Source organism: Apis cerana, linkage group LG4 (assembly GCF_029169275.1).
Source record: "Apis cerana isolate GH-2021 linkage group LG4, AcerK_1.0, whole genome shotgun sequence".
Classification (NCBI taxonomy): domain Eukaryota; kingdom Metazoa; phylum Arthropoda; class Insecta; order Hymenoptera; family Apidae; genus Apis; species Apis cerana.
In genome coordinates this window covers 6,834,850-6,857,200 of record NC_083855.1, presented here as the reverse complement: position 1 = coordinate 6,857,200, position 22,351 = coordinate 6,834,850, and the positions used below count along the sequence as shown (strand labels likewise).

At 31.8% G+C, this 22,351-nt stretch overlaps 1 protein-coding gene across 15 annotated transcripts in view; it reads right to left on the bottom strand.

Annotated features, from left to right (window-relative positions):
* Positions 1–22,351, bottom strand: part of LOC107995623 (rap guanine nucleotide exchange factor 2) — a 190,168-nt gene that overhangs the window by 85,739 nt on the left and 82,078 nt on the right. For 2 of the 15 annotated variants that reach the window (XM_017053240.3, XM_062073919.1), the window contains exon 1: positions 13,960–14,236. The exons of 12 other annotated variants lie outside the window; for them this stretch is intronic. The gene's annotated coding sequence lies outside the window, so the exon portion shown is untranslated. Of the gene's footprint in view, positions 1–13,959; positions 14,238–22,351 lie in introns of those variants that run through there. One more of the 15 variants, XM_062073899.1, reaches the window with a different exon arrangement.

Here is a 22,351-nt window from a genome sequence, read left to right as displayed (position 1 = left end):
TTCGGTGAAAAAAAGGAAGAGAACTACTTTCGAAATGTTCACACGCGAGATAAGAGCGTTAATTTTCACGAGTGTTATAACGATGAAACAACTTTTAACCGTAAAAAGAGATAACGTTCCAAATGATTCGAATTTCATTATCGTTATTAATTTTTAATGATAATACGAAGACGAACGTTTAAATCGTTTAAATCGTGCAATCCCCCCCGTTTCGAATTATTAATTTGCACGGTATTTGTAATTCAATATTTATCAATTGGAAGGAATGATGGGTAATGAAAAATATATCCAAGTTTCATAACGAGTATTTGTGAATAATCTCGAAATAAAAAGGCACGCGATATAATTTGAATATCAATTAAAATATCATAATGTGCAATTTGAATTCTATTTTATAAATTTCTTGACTCGAAAGGAGTAGAAATTTATTAATCGTGTTTTTAATTCGCAACGTGAGATTCTCGTTACTCTGATAATTATCGTTGAATGAAGATAAAGAAGAGTGGAAAACAAGGAGACTGCGTGATTGGTGACTGGGTTTAACGATAAATAATAGTTCAATGAGTCGATGAAAAATTATCATTGAAAAATTTGAAATTTTCTTTGAAACGATTACCGAGAAAGTTTGAAATTTAAGGATTTATAGATAGAAAATTCGATGATAAAACGACTCGATAAAGTTTGAATCGTGATTCAAGATGATTTGAAAATAAAAAAAAAAAAAAATACCGCGCGAAGTACTTAATTAATTTCCGCTATGAACTCAACTTACGCAACACGAACAACTTTCGACACCGGTAATCACTTCTGTTGGATCAACAACACAGTATATACTACTATATTATTTTTCAATTATTTCAAGTAGCAAAAATTACAACCTCAAATACGAACAATCGTAAGCTAAAAGTATTACATAATGAAATGAATCAACTTATCAAACCGGGAATAGAAACACATCGCTTTTTCATATCTAATTAATTTTACGATTGGACAGCTTTTAATTATTTCACGTAAGAAAATTACAAGCAATCGACGACGAAAAAATAAACCTTTAATAACAAAATATATCGTACGAAAATAAATTGATTCTAATTAATTCCTATTAAATTTACAATATTTCCAATTATTTCGAGTAACAAAAGGATTAACCTCCAACGCAAAAAAGTAATTAAAAATTTAATAAATCAATCCAATTATCGTATAAATGAACGAGACAATATCCCGTGTATGCAACATACACTTATTGAAAGAAACTTAAATCAATTTCCAATTACATTAACCGATTAAACTATGTAACATCCGATGAAGAGAATGACGAAAAAAAATTTTCAATAAACCAACCCTTCTTACACAAAGATATAAATAAAACCACGTAGACGGGGAAGAAAAGCTTGAACCAATCTCCAATTGATCAACAAAATTGCAACTTTCGACAAAATGGAATAAACAAGAAGTCGATGAAACTATAGAACGAACAAGAAAACAGATCCCCACGTAACATCTCGAAAAAAAGAGAAAGAGGCGAGTTAGTTTGCGACAAATCTGCGATTCGTCGAGATGGATCGAGGCGGCAATAAGATCGACGCTAAACAAAATCACAAAAGGGCATCTGGTGCCCCCTCGCAGCAGAAAAATCCTTTCGTCGCGCCTCGATGCGCGCTAATATTTACGTAACACGCGTTACGTTGCGATTTTTACGCCGGCCCGCGTCCCTGAAATGCCGACGAGCGAACAGCCAGTTGCAAATATTTACGGAGAGCATCGGCGAATTGATGGTGTATCCGCCTTCGTGCTCCAACAGAGGTAGATCTCCCTTGACAGGCCACTGACCCAACCTCCTCCTCCTCCTCCTCTTCCTGCTCCTCCTCCTCCTCCCCTTTCTACGGGGGCAAAGGGGGAAAAAATAGGTGGAAAAATCGATAATGCGAGCGTTTCGTGCGCCACTCGGTGTTGGTCGGAAAATTTATTCATCATCGTCGTTAATTGACGGAGATTTCCAAAGATTTCGAGAAGATTCGTTGTCGGGATATCGTGAATATTTTTATTATCGGAGGAGAGGATATTGCGTTGGTTTATTTTTGATGATTTATCGTTGATTCGAAGAAGAATCGTCGGTGAATATCGTGGATCGAGAAAGTAATCTCGGTTCAAGATTTTTGGTAATTTATTATTCGATCGATGAATATTTCTAAGAATATGGAAGAAGATTTAAAAAATGACGAATTCTTTTTTCATTATTCATAAGAGAACTTAAATGATTATATTTAGAATTATATTATTAATTCTATGCTCGGAGGAAATTACGGAAAAAATTTAGGATTAATAATTCACGCGTTCAATTTAAAAAGAATTCATCGTAGGAAAGAGATATATTAAATATAATTGGAAGAAGAGATTTAGATTGAAACCTTTTATTGCAAAAATATAGGCTTGAGAAGAATCGTAAAGCCCTAAAATCATTATTACCTTGGGACGTATTATCCTATTAGTATCCGAACAAGGGTTCACGAAACATTCTCACTTCGTTCATTTCACCCTGTGAAATATCTATGAATACGTAAGCCACGTAACACCGGCAATAATCGAAACAATTTCATCGAATTCGCAAACTCGCCATGCGCCACGAATCGACAATCGCCCAAACGTGGCAAAAACCAAATTTTCCCCCCACGCAGACGTCCATTTACGATCGTCCCAGAAACTAATGAAACATTTAACAGCTTGGAAAGCGTGTTGTTCGAGCAGCAGACGAGAGGCGGGAAATTAAAATCATCATTCGAACCAAACGAGAGTCGAGAAATGGGCATCGATCTTTCCCTTCTATTCTCTCTTACTCGAAATTTTCATCCTCCGATTAATTAACTCCGTTTTAATTTCTTTTCCTTATTAAATGTTAATCAATTATCGACAGCCCAATATTCATCCATTTTCGTTTGGACAAAATACGCGTAAATCGAATTCGAAAGCTGCGATCTCGAGAAAGATTCTCGTACAATCTTTGAGCACTGTGAATCTTTCGCGTGGATTCCATTTTCTATTGTAACGTGGAGATGTTAATTTTTCTCAAAATATTTTTCCAAGTGTTACAGAGAAAAGGATTCGAAGATCCAGAATCGATTACGGAACAAAAGCAATTATTGTGGAAAGAAAATTGCACGGATCACTGTTCAAATGCGTAAAAAGGTAATAACTATTTAAACATTCATTTTTTTAAACCGATAATCACAAATATGAATAGAAATCTTTACCACAGTGGAAACTTAATAGCTCGAAATCGGATCTCTCTGAAAGCGAGAATTCTACATCAAAAGGTTTCCATTTTCCAATTCGTTTTTATCCGTAGAATCGCTTCATCCCCAAATGAATCGGTTCGTTCAATCTCTTATCTCTCGTTAAAGGGACACAAGCATCGATTCCATCCTGTTACCTTTTTGTTTTTTTGAAAATATACACAAGAAAAGGTTCTGAAAGCATTTTTCACTAATGCCACTCGATGTACGTTCGATCTCCACCCCTAATTCGCGACGACGAAAAGGGAATTGTCGGTTGATGGAGGGGAACAACGCGGATCGATCCTGTGTACAGTCCAAAACTTCCTCTTGAATGAAAAATGAAAACAAAAAGAAGTTGATTCCCGAATCAGGCCAGAAACTACGTGTGTCGGAATTGTTTAATTGTTTAATCTAGCAAAATACGTGCGAGTTACTCGAAATTTCGAGTTTGGATTAAAAATAAAAAGTGAAATTGAAGTTTGGTATTTCAAAATTTTGAAACTGAATAATCGGAATAAGTCAAAATCCTAAAAGTTTATAAGATACTGAATTGAATCGAGTTAAAAGTTTGGAAGTTTGTAAAATTTGGAAATTTCAAATGAGGCAAAAGTTCGTGAAATATGAATACCTGAAATCGAAGTCGAATCAAATCTGAATTTTGAAAGTTTTTAAAGTTTGAATATCCATAATATTCGAAGTTGAACTTGAATTTCGAAAGTTTATAAAGTATAAATATCTAACCATTTAAATTTAAATTAATAAAACTCTTTAGAATTTCAGAGTATTTTCTCCAAAAAAAAAAAAAAAAAAAAAATAATGCGTAGAAAGTGTACAAAGTGTTAAATAAAAGTAGAAATTTTCTTGTTGAAACTTCTAAGTAATTACAAAAAAAAAGAGAGAGAGAGAGAGAGAAGAGAAAATGAAATATTCTGCAATTCTTACCACATATTTCAGATTCTACATTAAGAAAAAGAATATCGCGTAACGAAAACCGTACTTTCGCTTACATCCAAGCAATGAATCATACGTTAACGTACGTATAAATACATATTTACGTTCATTTCGAAATAGAAAACCCAAGTAAAAGATGGAACGAGGAGATAATTTAATACAATTTAACTGCACTACTTCAAACGATTCGTAAATTAAAATCGAATTTATCAAAAATGATAAATCAAAGATTACACGTTAAAATTAATCCAGCAATCCTCGAGACGTTAACTAGATCCAAAAAATCGAAGAAAAATACACGCTGATCGATGTTTAACTTTTCAATGACTCATAGAAATAGTATAGTGATTAGCCTAAGCTATGTTTCCTCCTGGTGTAAATATACCGACTTAAGTGGCGAGGAAAAAAAAAGAGAAAGCAGGGTGCATCCGCCTCTGTCTTATGTAACTGAGTCAAAGCTATCAGGAAAGAAAGGCCATCTTGGACAAGGGTATCCTGGTCGAAATACTTCCTGGAAGATTGTCCCATGTGTTCATCCATCGACAGGAAAAAACAGGAGGGTTACTTCCATTGGCCATTGCTGGCAACTTAATTGCCAGCCTCTCGGCGAGGAAACTGCCTCGTGACTGATACATCACACGTGTCAGATGCTTAGTTTTCTTGGGAGAAAACAGAAACGAGGAAAAAGTACACGAGCAAAACCTGGAAAATCTCGTTACTCGTTGACTTTGATTGGTGTAATTCGGAAATTTTCTTGGAAACAGATAATTTCGATTGAAATTTGTATATTGTCGATTCTTTCACATTAAAACTTCAACTAAAAATTATAAAACTATTAAATTTTAAGAGATCAATGTAATTTCCATTCGTTTCTATAATTTTATATTTATTATGACTGTTTAATGTACGATTATTATACGATGAATTATACGATTCGTTGTCGTTTGAATTTCCATCGAATGAATTTATATTCATTGGAAATAGTAATACGATGTTTTATAAAGATTTAGCGCAATTTTCAAACAAACCACGTTGGTTCATAAAACTGGAATTCGATTATAAAACGAAACATACACTAATTGAATTGCTATAAAGGATTATTCGTGGTTTTGTAGCAAAAGAAAAGATTCCTTTGGTAAACTATTCAAAAATTTCTGAATGGAATTAAAAATATTTTTCATTTCTACGCTTAATACAAAAATACATTAGAAAATCTTTCAATGAAAATATTATATACTTGAATTCAAAATACAAAATAAATCTATTACTTTATTTTATTATTAACCATCAAAATAATTTTCGACAAATATTTACATCACCATCGACTATTCCATTTCTCTCCACGCGACAAAAAACAAATATTTAAAAAATAATTAACACTTCGACTTACTAGATTTTAATCCCATTAAATTCGTCGGCCACGAAAATACCGATGTTAAAACTCGAACGATCGGACAAGCGTGATCGATACTTGCGCCAATGATCGGCATCGATAAAATCGGCGCTCGTGTACGAGACACACGAACGTGCGTGTACACGGGCAGAGGCAAACATAACTCACGGGCAAGTCAATTTTATCATGCATCGAACTCGATTAATTCCGCCTGTTCCGACGATGCGCGAATCATCCAATTGCGGACTGTCTGAATTTCGACGATCCCTAATATTCGTAATTACGAATCGGTTGGAAACTGATGCGACCATAAAGATCAAAACGACCACATTCCAGCATTTTAGTATTAGATAATATCGAGAATAACGACACTTGAATTGAGAAAACGAAGGATACGATAATTATCGACACGAATCAAAATAAGATACTATATATTCTTCTTCAAAAAAATTGGAAAATTATCATTCTACTAGAGAAGGAATTGATTCTAAATTCTTGAGAGTTCTACCTTTTTATTCGTACAAATATTTTCTGCTTGATGAGATGTAAAATGGTAATGATAAAAAAAGAAAGAAATGAAATTCGAATAATTTCATTTCGAAGAAAGTTGAATTTATATTTTTCTTGGAAATATAATTTGTTACTATACGTCGTAATTAATTTGAATATCATCAAGGCTAAAGTCTTTGAAATTCGTGACCGCACGAGTTGCACGAAATATCGATCGATAGTGAAGAAGAAGAAGAGGTCATTCGAATGGGCGGAGGGGGAGAGAATGATATTGGCGGAGAAGTATACACGATTATGATGGACAATTAATCAAATTTAATAGGAATAGTGGACAGTCCCTATATCATATTTATTGATTTTTCCATGTTCGATACTTGTACCCCTTTCGTTTCAAATTGAAATTTTATCACTATTAAACGATACTTCATAAATTACTTTCGCAACTCGTAATTTACTCACAATTCTTCAAATTCTCCCGATCGATAATTCGCTTACATTGATGTATCTCCATTTACGTCCGAGCTTTAACGAAAATATTTTATATCCCGATATAAAATAAATCCTACGGGCAACAAGTAATTTATAATAATAATAATAATAATAAAAAGAGAAAAGAATTTTATCCTCAACATCCTTTGAATGCATCCTTTGAACCGTCAAATCAACCGACAAAAAAACTCCAATACTTTCCCTTCTCCTTTCATCCTCCTCGAATCGAATCCTCTCGTTCCATCTTGAGAGAAAGATTTAAATAAATTTGCACGCGAAACGGTCGCCTCGTTGAAAAATTCATCGTTGGAACGAGACGTGGAAACGGCCAACACGAATAATTTAATCGTGTCTGGCGATCGGTTTCCCTTCACCTTAGATAGAAATAATTGCGACGATACGCGTGTAATCGTTCCCCGTTCATTAATTATCGCTTTGCTGACACGGCGACCAGTATATATCGTGTTCCCTCCCCATTGTCCAGACGTTTCCACGCGATGTGTGCTCCACTTGAGAGGAATAAGAGGCCAAGCGTGTTACGAGGCGAAGAAGAGAAACGAGGAAGCGGAGCAACGACGTGTAACAAAACCGAGGAGAGCCGACCGAGGTGATGTTACACGCGTGAATCGGCCATTTTTTTGCACTGAGAATCGTCTTGCGATGTTAATTTATCGTAAGAGGCCTTTGGACGGTAATTTTGATCGATCGTAGAAAGACTACAAGAAATATGTGCGCACTGTTATTCATTCGTTGAATGAATGTGCGAAAAAGCCGAGTACACGTGACGTTTAAATAAGAACCCCGTTTCAATTTTATTTCTCCGTTAATAATTTTTAAATATTTCGAAAGATATTTCGAAGTAGTTTATTATTTTTTTGTTAATTCGATATTTTTATTGAAATGCAAATTTTCAGAAAATATATTTCTATCCGTTTGAAATTTGAATTAAGAGGAGCAAGCTTATAATAAAAATCGTATTGAGAATTAATGAAAAATAATTATATAACGCAGAAACACTACTTTCCTCCCCCATATTTGTTTATAAAAATTTATTTTATGAATTTCTTTCGGTGTTAACATTACTTACTTCAACTTTATAAGATATTCAGTAAATTTGTTACAAGAATTAAAGAGGATACGAAATGCGCAATGTCACGTAAAACTGACAAGAGAAAATTCAGGCCGTTCCTCAAAGTCATAGAGGTGTTTGCAAGTCGATCTCGAGAAGAAATATCGAGTTGACGAGGGTCTAGGAGAAGTCTAGGAGGACTTGTTTTCCAGAGGTTTCCCCGTTCCTCGTGTGTGTATTTTACGTCACTTGAAAGATCGTCGTCGAACCGTGACAAAATATGGCCGCGAAAAATCATTCTCTGAATCTTTTCTACCACATAGAAATTGCGATTGCATCGTGGAACTGTGACGCTGAAATACCACGTTTCCACGAATATACTATTAATATTAATTTGATAGGAAATTTTTCGTTTCAAAAGTCTGTTTGTATTATTAAATCAATTTGTTCGAATACAAACAATATATCTAATAAATAATAAGCACGAAGGATGAAATTTTATAAATCTGATCGATTTAATTTTAAATAAATGTACAAATTATACAAATTTGTTTATAAACGTGTGAAACGAACGAAAAACGATCCGATTTATTAATTTCATTGTCCTATTTATACGTAGAAAGTCAAATTTCGTTTCGCGTGTTACGTGTTTAAGTTTGGATAACAATTTCGAAAGTTCGACACTTTTCGCATTGTTTCCTGATTTTCCAACTTGCCCCATTGTGCCGATCATTTACGGATTCACGCACAAACTGAAAGGAACTAGCAACTACACACCATTTTATCCTGCACGAGGAACTGTCGATACACTAGGCTGCACTTGAAACGCTAGATCTGTATTTACAAAATTGAATTGCGTTGCATTAAAAATTTTACATTTGTAAATTATCCCATGGTGAAATATAGAACATCGAAGCTGACCGAACAAAATAAAATTTGAAGAAAAAAAAAATGTACAACATTTTCAACTCATACATCGAGTTGAATAAAATATCAAAAAAATCGCACAATTTATATTTCTCGCGCGAAAATTTCACTGATTCCAACGCAACATCAATTTGGCATCGAATCACTATCTCAAAGCGTCCATAAAGGGAGAAAATTTCAACCAATTCGTTTCGAAGAAAATTCATCCAACTCGGTCAATTTCGGCTATATTATATCATTTCTTTTTGGGATATAACGATATCTCCGACTCGAAACGACTATCATTTCGAGGGAGAATGATCTTGTACGAAATTCTGGACGAGAAACTGGCGAAGTTACGAATATTGCGGTGACCGTGTCGAGAGAATTGCACCGAGGCCGATAAAAATCAGAGACCGACGAACGCTCGTTTCGTAACTTCCGTTTTCTCGTTACATACGTTCAGAATAACAGAGGATACGATGAGAGAATCAACGTGGAAAATATCCACGATGGTTCGGTTAGCCACAAATCCAGATGAAATCTCCGGTGAAAGCGTTTTCTTTCGCCTATACGTATATCTAGATTTAATTGGAGGCGTGTTTTTCTTCGACGAGAAAAATAAAATTATTCGAGTGGAATTATATTGGATATTGAAGAGTGAAAATTTTATTTTTATTACGAAGATTAATCAATTTATGAAGGATGTCGTTCAATTTAGAATTTTATAATAATTTTTGTTTGTTGTAATTAACAAATAAAATAAATTAAAATAACAAGAAATAATTACTATTATTTTTAGGAATTGGTGAAGAATTCGAAGGAATTAAAGAAGAAATTAAATAACGAAAAGAGATACCATTTGTTTTCATTAAGAAATAACCATGAAAAATGTGTTTTGAAAGTGTGATCACTGTTATTTCAGAAATATACGTATTTATCTAGAATATGTCTACGTGAAAAGGAACGAGAATGAATGGAAATTGAGGACTACGAAAAAAAAAGAGATCTGGAATATGCAATAATATACGTAATATTGTTTTATAATTTCTACTATGAATTAAATTACACGGAAATGAAAAAATATAATGATACACTCGTTCTAACGAAAAGAATTCATCGGGAATTTCATTTCGTTTAAATGTTATTATTATTACGTTGCATAAAAATTATCTTCCTTTCGGTATCTTTTTAAAATACGATCACTTGTCGCAAACAATTAAAAATAATAGATAAATTATATTTATATCATAGAAGAAATTCAACCATTTAAATAATCTATCAAATATTATATTCATATTAGATAGGTGATATTTTGAAATACGAAATTACAACAAGATATCGGTAAATTAATTTCAATCTAGATTGTTCAATACGAATTTGATAAATCATTTTGATATTTAATACAACCTATACAGTAAATTAGCATGAAACACAAATATCCCTAATTTATTTCTCGCTCGTTATTTTATGAAAAGTGAATTTACCTTATCCTTTCCTTTCATTTCATATTTTTATCGCGGTATTTTAGAAAATATATCTCTTGGATATTCTTAACAATAAAATAAAACAAAAATAATAAAACAAAAAAAAATCTCGGTTCTATTTATATAAATGCTCATATTAGAAATTAGAAACTTAATTAGCAGTTAAACGATGGTCGTAAACGAAAAAATAAAAATAAGATGCAATTTCACTGTTTTCTATGAAATTGAAGAAACTATGAACTCGTACATACAGAGTTGTACATAAAATATACAGAATAAAATATAAATAAACACGCGAAATTAAATTAAATTTCTCAAAAATTTCTAGCCCTTTTAATAAATATAGTCAAAATTCCATAAAATTGAAAACAGTAAAATTTCCTCCAAAAAAATTTTATACATTCTCATCTTCGATGCAAATAGTCGCTTCGCGTCACAATCGATTGTTCGCATCGATTCAAATATTTACGAGAATTTTTTTTCTTTTTTTTTTTTACGAATTTCATACTAATACCTTCCGAAAATTCTCGTGCGCTAAAATTCGATTCGAAATATAAAACAAACAGGAAAAATATATTTCCACGAATGAAAATTTCAAATTTTCTCATTTCCAATGCAAACAAGCCGCTTATATTGTTGCCATGCCGTTGTTCACGTTGGTCAGATATTCGCGAGAATTTCCGCGAATTTCAAATTGAAATGCAATCAGGGAGATCGCTGTCAGACACGAATTCGAACGAAATGCCGCACAGCACGTGACAGAACAATGTCAATTGGGTCAAGGATCACGAGCGCGTGCACAAAAGTGCAAGTGCACTATGCACTCTGTGAAAAAGTTCCTGTTGACACACATATTTCTCAACCAGTGCAAACACAAAAGAGATAGAGACAGAGAGACGGACACAGAGAGAGAGAGAGAAAGAGAAGAGAAAGGAGAAAAAAAAATACAGCGAGCAGAGATCGTAATTTACATCTCTTTGTTGGACTGCAAGTAGTCCCAGGGGAATCTCGTTTAACGTAAAATTCACCCGGAAGAAGAGAGAAGGAACGAAAGGCAGATGTAAAGGAGCGAAAAAGAGGAGCACTGCGGTATTAGGACGCGTCGAAAATAATTTGGAATACATTAACCTTTTCTGGATCTACTCGATCTATTGTGTGCAATGGAAAAAAAAAAAAAAAAACAGGGAGAACGGTGATACAATGTACTCGTATCGATGGGGAATATAGAAGGGCGTGACTAAGAAGTTTAGTATCGGCTTATGGACATTTTTATAGGAGGGAAGTGTGTTGTGAAAGCCGAAAGTTTCCGAAGCGTATGGGCAAATGAATTAAAAATATTGCGCGAATATATTTAAAAAAAAAAAAAATAATAATATATTTAATTCGAAATAGATTGAATTGTGCTCAGAAACGAATTTATTGAAGTTTGGAGAAAGATTGTTAATATCATTTTGATAATCTAACAGGTTTTTGTTGATATACCGAGATAAATGAACACGGCTGAAACGATAATAGAAAATATTGAACCGTTTTAAAAATAATAGTAGATCCCAGTTTTACCCATATACCCACTTTTAGCAGGGTTTCCCCTACTTTATTTTTATTGATAAGTTGCATTACTATGTCAATCATGACCGTTTTTTAAAAATTAGTTTACTCTTATATGTTGTTATAAGTTAAATATCTTTACGCTACACCTGTACTCTGGCATAAAATTAATACAGGATAGAAATAGATCTATCTATATTCTACGTGATAAATAAAAAAAAAACTATTCACTAAAAAATAAATTTATTAATATTAAAATAAAATTAATTTTCTATTTATTTCTCGGAATTATTCTCGGAAGAATGGAAAAAAGAAAACTGAACGAACATCACATATTTTTCAAAAAATCATCATATATGATAGAGGAATATAAGAAACAAAAAAAAAAAATTTTGATATTTGTTTCATTAATCTGTCTAGAAAATTGTTATTCTCGAAATTTTATATAATATCTAACAATTCTTTTGTTGCCTCGGTATTATTTTCACGGAGAAATTTTAATCTTGTCTCGATCTCGTACTTTTAATCCAATATTTGTTTTTAAACATCGCGAAAGGGAATTTCTCATCGAGCGATTAATTACGCAACAAATGATATCACGATACGTATATCTCTTCGATATAAATTATTTTACCGTTTATATTCGCGTATAATATATTCTGATAAAATCGTACATCATCAAAGAGTATAAATTTTATATTCTATAAAAATTCGCCCATCATTGATACTAAACTAATCAAACGATATCCGACAAATTGTTATAATTTGTTTTTTCTGCGATTTAAAGTTTATAAAAATCAACGATCGCAAAATTGAAAAAAATTAAAAAATGTTTATTTTTATTTTTAAAATAAATAAATTAATCTGAATTTATACTTATGATTCTTTTTGTAGACTTAAGCAAAATTAATTCTTTCTGCGAAATATTATCACGAATACTGGTAATTAAAATTAACTGATACGTACTTTCAGCTTCTTTATAATTTTCATCTATTATTTCAAGGAAAAGAATGTAGGTATTATAAAAGATCGGCATATTACGTAATAACAGGGGGAAATGACTGAAAACACATTGAAAATACTGGCGAGTTTATCGTCAATATTCAAAATAATAGAGGGTTGATTAGATACGTGTTAATTAGATTACTAAATTAACTCGAAACGTGCTACGAGATAAAATTAAATATAATTAATAGTATCTTCAATGTCTAAATATACTTGAAAATTCATCTAAAATAGCAGATTATTATTAATTTGATGAGAATAATTTTCTTATAATTAAGTATATAATTTTCTTGTTAATTTTCTATTCTTTTTACGATGAAACATCATTTTTAGTCGGTGTATAATCATAAAGATATATGATCTTATCAAGAGAAATAGAAGAGATAGTCAAACGACAGATAACCGAAAAGAATTTAACCTCATTATCGAGTTTCTTTTTGATATTTTTTTACTTTGATTTAATTTTAAAATAAAAAAAAAATATGAAATTATATTTTTAAATAAAAAAATATAAATAAAATTTTTTATATATATAATATAAAAATTATTAGTATTGCACTGTCTTTTTAATTTAAATCTAATAATAATATCATTATTAACACTTCATTAGTATTATTAGTTCAAGCGATCATGATTATTTAGGTTATATTTGACTCAGGTTACTTAATTTTAGAATACTTAATTACAGTACGTACAATATATTTTTCACGATATACTACTACATGATCTTTAGATCATAAAAAAAAAAATAAAATATAAATTAAAATAAAGTATTCTAAAATTAAATAATATTCTAGATTATTTTTTTAAAGAAGGAATAATCATACAAAAATTTATTCCCTACACTTCATATTGTAGCAACGAGAACGACCTCTATAATAAGATATATTGGACTCACCAAAAAGATGCTAATATAATACGCAATAAAAATTTATTTCGGTCAAATAATTTCAGATTAACCCTCAGGCGATTATTCATCATTCAACGTTCAAACATACACTTTAAAAACTATAAATAAACAACAATTTCGTTTCTCGTTTTTCAAGCAATCTCAAGGTTTTGAGCTTTACCACGCTACGTATTCGCGCGATGTTGCGCAGCGTCCTCTATAAGAAACGCGTAATTAGCCGGATTCAAAGATGAAGCGCGTCTCAAATGCGCAGATACGTTCGCGTGAGGGTTAATCATCATAATAAAATCATGAGGTTTATCTCTCACGCGACAGCTTCTCTTTCCTCTCGGCGTCACCAAAGTAAATATAATCTATCGATCGATCAGCCTGGTTCACGGATCATGGATGCACACGAGGCGTCCAGCCGGCCAAATAACCTGTCCGTTGCAGCTGCTCGAGGTAATCCACAGATGATTGCACTTCTCCACGGGAAAACAAACACACCGAGACCACGAAGTCGAGTCAATAAACCGCGACAACCGATCGCAAGCAAATCACCGTGATATTCGTTGTACTGGACACGTGTACTGGTCGTCGATCGAGCGAATATATAACACGTTCAAATCGAACACACGTAAATGGTATATCATCGAACAAACGATCTACTTTTTAACCTCGAACCACGCGCCACGGCGTCCGAAACTATACTGCCACTCCCGCGCTGTCACTCATTGCGCGACGCCAGCGACATCTGCGCACTCTGTCGACGCCTCGAGGTACTAACGTTTGAAATCCTTATTAGGCTCCAATTTTGAAATTTTCTTTTCATTATATCTTTATTTTTCGTTACATAAAGCGTATAAATGAAAATTTTTTAATAGTTTCGAAAGATAATTCGTAGTTTTTTATAGATAATAATAGAAGTTGCAGCAAGTTTTAATGTGGGAAAATTTCATTATATAAATACTTATATAAGTAAATTATAAAGTTCGTAATAGAATAATGAATAAGTTTATTGAATCTAATAAATATCAAATAAATGATTAATAAAAATTTCTACAGATTTTCATTATTACAGAATTTTTTGATTTATTAATTTATTGATTCTAACAAAATTCATTAGTTATACCTTGATATAATATTTGTATGTAGCATGTCTTCAAAAATTTTGATTCTAACCTCAAATTTTCATCAATCCAATCATATTAACTTTTTCATTTACAAACTGATTTCAAAGTTATTTTTATTTTGATTTAACATAGTTCTTAATCGCAATTCTTTTATATTTTTATCTAATTTAAAATTACAATTTCATAATTGGATAATTCTTCTCAAAAATTCGAACCACATCTCCAAACCTTCATCAATCTTTACACGCCTAACATTTTTACATTTTCACAGATTAAAACAAACCATCCTCCACAGTATAGACAGAAGATAGTTTTCCATTGTTTGCATGTCGCGCGAAGACGTCCGTTTTCAAACGGTTGAAATATTAATTTCGAAGGGCAAGGCCACCATCCCACCCCCGATTCCGGTAAAATTTAATAACTCACGGATACAGGAGTGAAGTTTAAGTAGTGTTCGAGCAGTGGCGCTCGTTCGACGCATTGCTCGAAAAAGGAGAGGGAGAGAAAAAAAAAATATGGAAAAAAAAAGAAAGAAAGGAAAAAAGGATGAAACGAAACAAAAAGGGAACGCAAGTGGAAGGGAGGATGAAAGGGTGAGATTCTGCTGTCACTGCAGAAAGGTGACGCACGCTCCATCCTTCTACGGAAACGAGCAAATTTTCCACTGCAAATAAAACTTCTAGCGAAAGGGTCCACCCGTCGATTAAAACGGCGGAGGGGAAAAATGAGATACATAAAAGCTTTCCACGACGCTGTTTGCTTTTCCCGTTTCAATCGTTCCTCGTGAACGTGTGCAAAAAAAAAGAAATTAAAAAATTATATAGAGAAAAAATTATATTCGATCAACTATCTTGGACGATCTTTGATCTTACTATCAAAAGCGACAAAATCTAATTAAAAAAGTGATTAACTACGGAAAATTTGTGCCTTCCACGATCAAAAGTTCAAGGACTAACATTACCATTTTCCATTGATCTGATCAATAGAAAGCTGTAAGCCTTCGGGATACATTTTCAAATTGTAAAAATTATTATTTGATCTCGAAACTTTTACATTTATGAATAGCAGTTGAAATAATTCTAGTGTGATGTTTTTGGAAAGAATGATCGCATAATGTTCGAAGAAAGTAAGATCCATTTTTATTATTTGAAGAAAAATGGAAACAACTTTAATATTATAATTGATTAAAAAAGTAAATGTTTATTGAGATTTAGCGCAAAGATAAGAGCATCAAGTTTTCGCAGAAAGGGATAGATAAACCGAATCGTTGACAGTAAGTGTACTAAGTGTATTAAAATATTATTCCTTAATTCTTTTTTTAACTCCATAAAAGTTCTTCGCTTCGTAAAATTAAGCCCTGCTTTCATTTCTTTTTTGTCTTAAGAAAAAAAAAGAGAAGCAAAGAAAGATAAAAAAAGAAAATACTTTATTAGAAGGAAAATAACGAGGGGTAGAGTACGCCATTTCTACTTCCAACGGTTCAATTATTTTCAGACACAAGTCTTACGGCCGAGATACGAACGAAATGAAATTCTTCCGAGCCACATTTCATTAAAAGACATTAAGAATACCCTGTGCCGTGCAAATGAAATCGCAATTATGCATGCGCCCGTAACTTACAAACACGGCCAAGTAGATTCGAGGGGCCGGTTTTCGTTTTAAATTACTAGTATTCCGCCTAAACTGTTCGGCATCCATCTGCCTCACATTGTCATAACTTATCAAACCAGACGTCTATGTAATTTGAGATATTTATTTGAAGAAGAACGCATAATGAACTAAAATTTTGTATAAATTATACTCTCTGTTAATTATATTTAACTTTATAATAATTATATAAAATTCTATTTTTCACTTTTAATGTAATATTAAACAAATTCAAATCAAATTGTGATTTCAAATTGATGTAATGTAATATTAAAATTTATAATTAATTATTTTATTTATTTATTAAAATGTTATTACAGCAATGCGTAAACGATATTTTTCATAGGAGAAAATGATTTTGTTAACAAATTTAATTAAAAATTCGAAACAATTGTCAAATAATTAAAAAAGTTCAGAATAAAACTTGTAATGAAATAAAAAGAGATGACACAAACTGGAAGATATGTTTGAAAAATCAACGAAGAAGATATTTGAAACAACGAGTTGAGTTTAATAAAAGTCAAAGGTAATTCTTCAACAGGAATAAGGCAAAGATACAACCGCAAATTAAATCCTCTCGTTGAAATAAAAATAGAAGATCTGAGCTTTGTAGAAATCTTAATAAGACATCTTATTTCAGCATTATTAAGGGATAAATTAACCACTCTTTAAATGAAGTCAGAAAGTCTGAGATACGAAGATCGAGAAATAATCAAATTTATTTGTCCTAGCAAAAAAAAAAAAAAAAAAAAACTTTAAAATTGAATATTCAAAAAATTATATTTGGTAAATGGTAGATGGGATATTTTAAGTAAGGAGGGTAACACACCCTCTGTTTCAAACGCAAATGCACTCGTTGAAACTAGTTGACCTCTGTCACGAATAGAGGATTCATTACTCCTCAACTAGTTCTGGTAATTCGTGTCAATCCACGTAATGCCCCTCATATCCCGTCCGCGCGTGTGTTCTCTTCTATTTCCAGCCTGCGTTATTTCAATTTCGTGCTCGTGCAATTTAATGTGAATTTAATGTTTTTTTAAATTATAATATCGAATTTTTTTTCTAATTCAATCTGCTGATATTTTTGATACCACGATATTATATTATATTTTGCATTACGTTGTAACGTAAGTAGAGGACTTGAATTTCATGGTTAGATCATGATTAATGTACGATTTGATATGATAATTCTCATACAATATTGCTTACACAACAGTTATTCGATAATGTTTATATTTTGTAAAGAGAAGTTTTGAAATCTAAGGAAGGAAAAATAAAAGATTTTCCAGAATTTTTCTCTCCTCGCCGGGGAAAGAAAATTGATAAAAATTGTAATTAATTTATTCCGTAAATCAAATATTTTACACTTGATCAAATTATTTTCACATCTTTCTCTGATCGATCACACGAACGCATTATTTTTCGATGAAAAAACGTTTCAATATTCAAAAAAGCAACATCTTCATTCGTTGATCCCCATAGGTGTGCAGATACGTGTTAGAATATGGCGCAGGGCAAATATTATCGCAATCACGCCTCTGATTACAGTTTGTTCGTGCCAGGGCAATCAAGCCACGACGCGTTACACGTTCTCTCGCGAAATTCGCGTTAGGCAATGTACATACGATTTTTTTCACTACTTTTTCCATTGTGTGAAAAAAAACTAGAGCGAGCCTCGTCCAGGATTCGAACGGTTCTCAATGAGTTGACGAAAGATAAGTCTCGTGGGAACGAGAATTCGATTCGTGTAAAAGGAATAAATTTGACGAATCCGTAAGAAGTTTGGAATATCATAATGGAAATTAATATTGAATTGATTAATAATTGATTATACAAGAGAAACATTGAAGAATTTAAAGAAATGTACAAGATTAATTATTATGCGATATGGGACGAATTTATTTGGTATTTTATTTCGTTCGATTCATCATACTTCTACAAGTCATTGGATGATTGCAACCTTCAACTTGAATTTTTCGTTCCTGTTTATCGTACTTTCTCGCATTCTCATGTTGAGAGAACCGTTCGTTTAATTAGATCGTAAAATTCAAGCAACATCGAGACCGCGAGATAAGTGAAAATTACAATGGACAGAATGGGGACGTGGAACGTTGAACTACCGAATGAAAATTTCAGCTTAATATTACCTTTTTTTATTTCCTTGGTCAAATGAAATTTATTTTCCTCTGCTTTTTTCTTTCTCACTTTTTTCTTTTTTTAGAAATGAAGGTTAATGCAATTTTAATTGCAAATAAATAAAAAATAAATTGCTAGTAAATAATAAGACAAAAGGGAAAAATTCCCATCTCTTATTTTCACATTATTATTTAACGTCCAAAAAAAAGTGTTATATTTGTATGAAAAAAATACGAAATTTTAATTTCTTGCGATTTTCATAAAAGCGTATACTTATCATTACGAGAAACAAAGTTGCATCAATCATCGTGTCAACAAATACAAAATATTTATCTCACCTGAACCATTACTTTCCCCCAAACAAAACAAAACACCTCGTTAAAATTCACACCTGTAATCGGATATACAAATGTAATTATCTTTCGAGCACACGGTAATAATTTAAACATTAAACACGGAATTAAGTGGAATAATATCTTTGTACAGCGTATGCGGTAATCGCTAAAAGGTTGTAGAAACAGGCGCACGATGAGCCTTTCCCGTAAACTCCGACAGTCTATTCCTTAGAAAACGTAGCCTGCTCCCGCAACACCGGTTCCCTCATTAATGAAGGCTTAATTAACGTGCTTCGCCTTTTTATCCTGGAACGATAGTCGCTTCCGGTTCCGCTTCCTTGGTCTTCCGCATCGAGTAAACGAGGGAAGTCGAATTGGTCGGCTATCGTTGGCTCAACAGCATTATCCTGCCGGCTGTAATCGCATCAGGAACGATATCAGAAAATCTCGAATTCCAATTTCCAATATCGTTAAATCGAAACGTAAATTAAAAACTATCTAACATCCCTTGTAGAATCGAAGATAATTAAAGTTTTCGAAGAATTTTTGGCAATCGATTAAATACGCAAGTAAATTTTTATGAATATATATTTGAAATAAAGATTGTAAAATTACAAATGGAAAGTAATAAATCTCTAAATAAATCGATAATTTATCAATTTATTGATATACTATTGATCGATCAATTATTGTGCAAAATCGATCGATTGTTCCAATAAAATTTCCGTTTCTATCGAGATTAATCATAATTTTATCTCGTTTAATGCATAACATCTCGCAATACTTTAATACACCGCCGATGAATGTTCATTAAAGGAATAAAAAAAAAAAAAAAAAAGAAGAAAAGAAGGAAAAAAAAAAAAAAGAGAGAAAAACGAAAAGCAGCACGCGATCTTTTTCATCGAAATGAATGGTGGAATCGCGAAATCTGGTTCCACCTTTGGAAGAAGCTTAAAAGGTATTTTTTTTTTTTTTTCTTCTTTTTCTCTCAGGCGTTCGCTCTTTTTGCTGAAGAGAGCCGGTTCTCTTGAATTTACTGATAACAAAAGTTCCATTAGCAGATCCATCTTTACTTTGGCAAAACATCCTCCGCAATCCTTCTGCTCTTATAGCTGAATAAAGGAAAAAAAAAAGAGAGAAAGAGAAAGAGAGAGAGAGAGAGAAAGTAAAAACGTCGCTCGTTCTGAATCCCGCGTAAAAGAGTCGCGCTTGAACATTTAGAAGATTATTAAAAATGAGGAACGAGACATTTATCATACCAATTCTTCCACTGTTTGATAAGGTGTTCTTGTTTTCATGAACTACATCTTTATAATTGATTATATTATTTTTATTGCGTCAAATGGAGCAAATAATTGCAATATTTTAAAACATATTTTATTTATTTTTTTTTTCTATTAAATTAATTGGAAAATTTTGTTGAAATTGGATTCTTTTTTTTATGAACTTATTTGAAATGGAATTTTATCAAAATTTTATTAAATTATTGAAATGCATATTGTGTGATTTGTCATAACTTTATTATATTTTTATTCATTTTTTATTGATAAAATATTTAAAATTTTCGGTAAAGATTTATTTTGATCAAATATAAATTTCTACAAATGAGAACAGATTTGTTTATCTTGCTAATTTATTTGGAATCTAGTTAAACTTATTTACATTTACTTGAATATATTAAAAAGTTTTATTTCTATTTCTAAGAAATTTATCATTTTAATTAATCAATCAATGCGATAAAGTACGATTCAATTTTATAATGCAAAAAGAAAAAAGGATAGAGAAATTTCCAATCAAGATAATATATTCTCCTTGCCTTCGAAACCATTTCTATAAAACGAAAACCAATTTATATTCCAGTCCAATATTTTCTCGTTCTATCGTCGTTGTCTGCGATAATATTCATAAAATATTTACCACGCTCAACATTTTCATGAAATTTCCTATCTGCCTTATAATCTCGCCTATTTTCTTTTTTTATTTTTTTATTTTCTTATATTCTTCAAACGATTTTCCTTCTTCGCAGTTACCTCCGTGAAAATTCAAGAATGCACCCACACACGATCAATTGAATCAAGTTAATATATAATTAAGAAATTGCCTATCAAAAAGACAATTATATAATTGAATCATCAACGGTAAGAAATAATCTCAAGTATCTACACACACAATTCTTCCACTTATCCAAAATTCATCGACCAATGTCTCGTTGAATTATCAACGAAATAATCTGCGTGTGAGAATATCACAATTTTTCCATTTATATTGAATTCGATTCAATTTTATTCAATTCAAAATTAAGATTAAAATTAAGATTAAAAAATGGAAAAAAAAGTTAGTTCGTTAATAAGTATGGAAAATGCAGAATTGAGTCGAACAATTGAAATAACGGCATCGTACGAACAGTGTAATTTATCTGTCTATACGGGTAGACGAGACAACTTATGTTAGACAGGTGAGGAGAGAATATAGACGGGGCTAGACGGTTCGATAAGACGATCTGAAATCATGCAGGTACCTACAGTGTCACTCAGACGCGGAGTTCTTCAGTGTATGAAGCAATTTTCCTTCAGTGTACAGAGTTTATTGGACGACAGACGGAGTTATGGAGGGCTGTGTACACAGTTTAAATTAAGTACAAGGCTTTGACAGAGATATGGAAAATTGATGGATTTTCATGTTGAAGTTGCTCTACAAGTGCACCACTTCCTGTATTTGAATTTACTTCTGATATCTGAGTCGATATATTCGTATTCACGGATATCCTGATGATTTAAATTTTTGCACGAATCGACGTGTAATATGTAATTAGATACTTTTACTCAAACAAGAATTGGAATTAAACATCTCTTTGGAAAATGAAATCTTAATAATAAAAGAAATTTAGATATTTCTTTCTTTATTTTTAAATAAATGAGTAATATTACAGATCGAAATTTTGAGAATAAATATTGCAGGATAATTCATTCTTTTTAATTTTTCGATTAAAAAATCGTTACTTCTTTCCATCCTCTCTCGATTATTTCTCATCTACTTTTTCTACTTGCATTTCGTGTTGCGTATGCTATTCACTGCTCCTGTTCTCCTGTCTCTCGTTACAAAATGAACAGTGTAGCACAGATGCAGTTCCAAGTAAAATTATTACGATAGAAGAGTCGAGGCTGAGAGTGCAAAGCTTAGAAAACAGTGGCAATCGCAATGAATAAAATTAATGCAATTTGTTGCGAGAGAAACTATGAACAAAACTATGACAAACTGAATTTTATGATGCTACTTTCGGTTCGTTTATGAATATCGTTTAGAATAATACTACTTTACATAATCACGTGTATAAGATATCCTATCAAGAATAATATGCGATCGAAAGGGAAAAAATTAAATTATAATAAAAAAACAATTTTCTCTATTGATTAAAGACTTACTTTCAATTTGTTTGTTTTAAAAAAAAAGCAATCCGTATTTTAATAATGCGATGATCTAAATTAAATTAATTTATTGATTCTTTTTCTTTTGCACAATTTTTTAAATAATTTCAAAAAGACAAGAAAACCTGAAATTAAATCTAATTGAATCTCTAATAT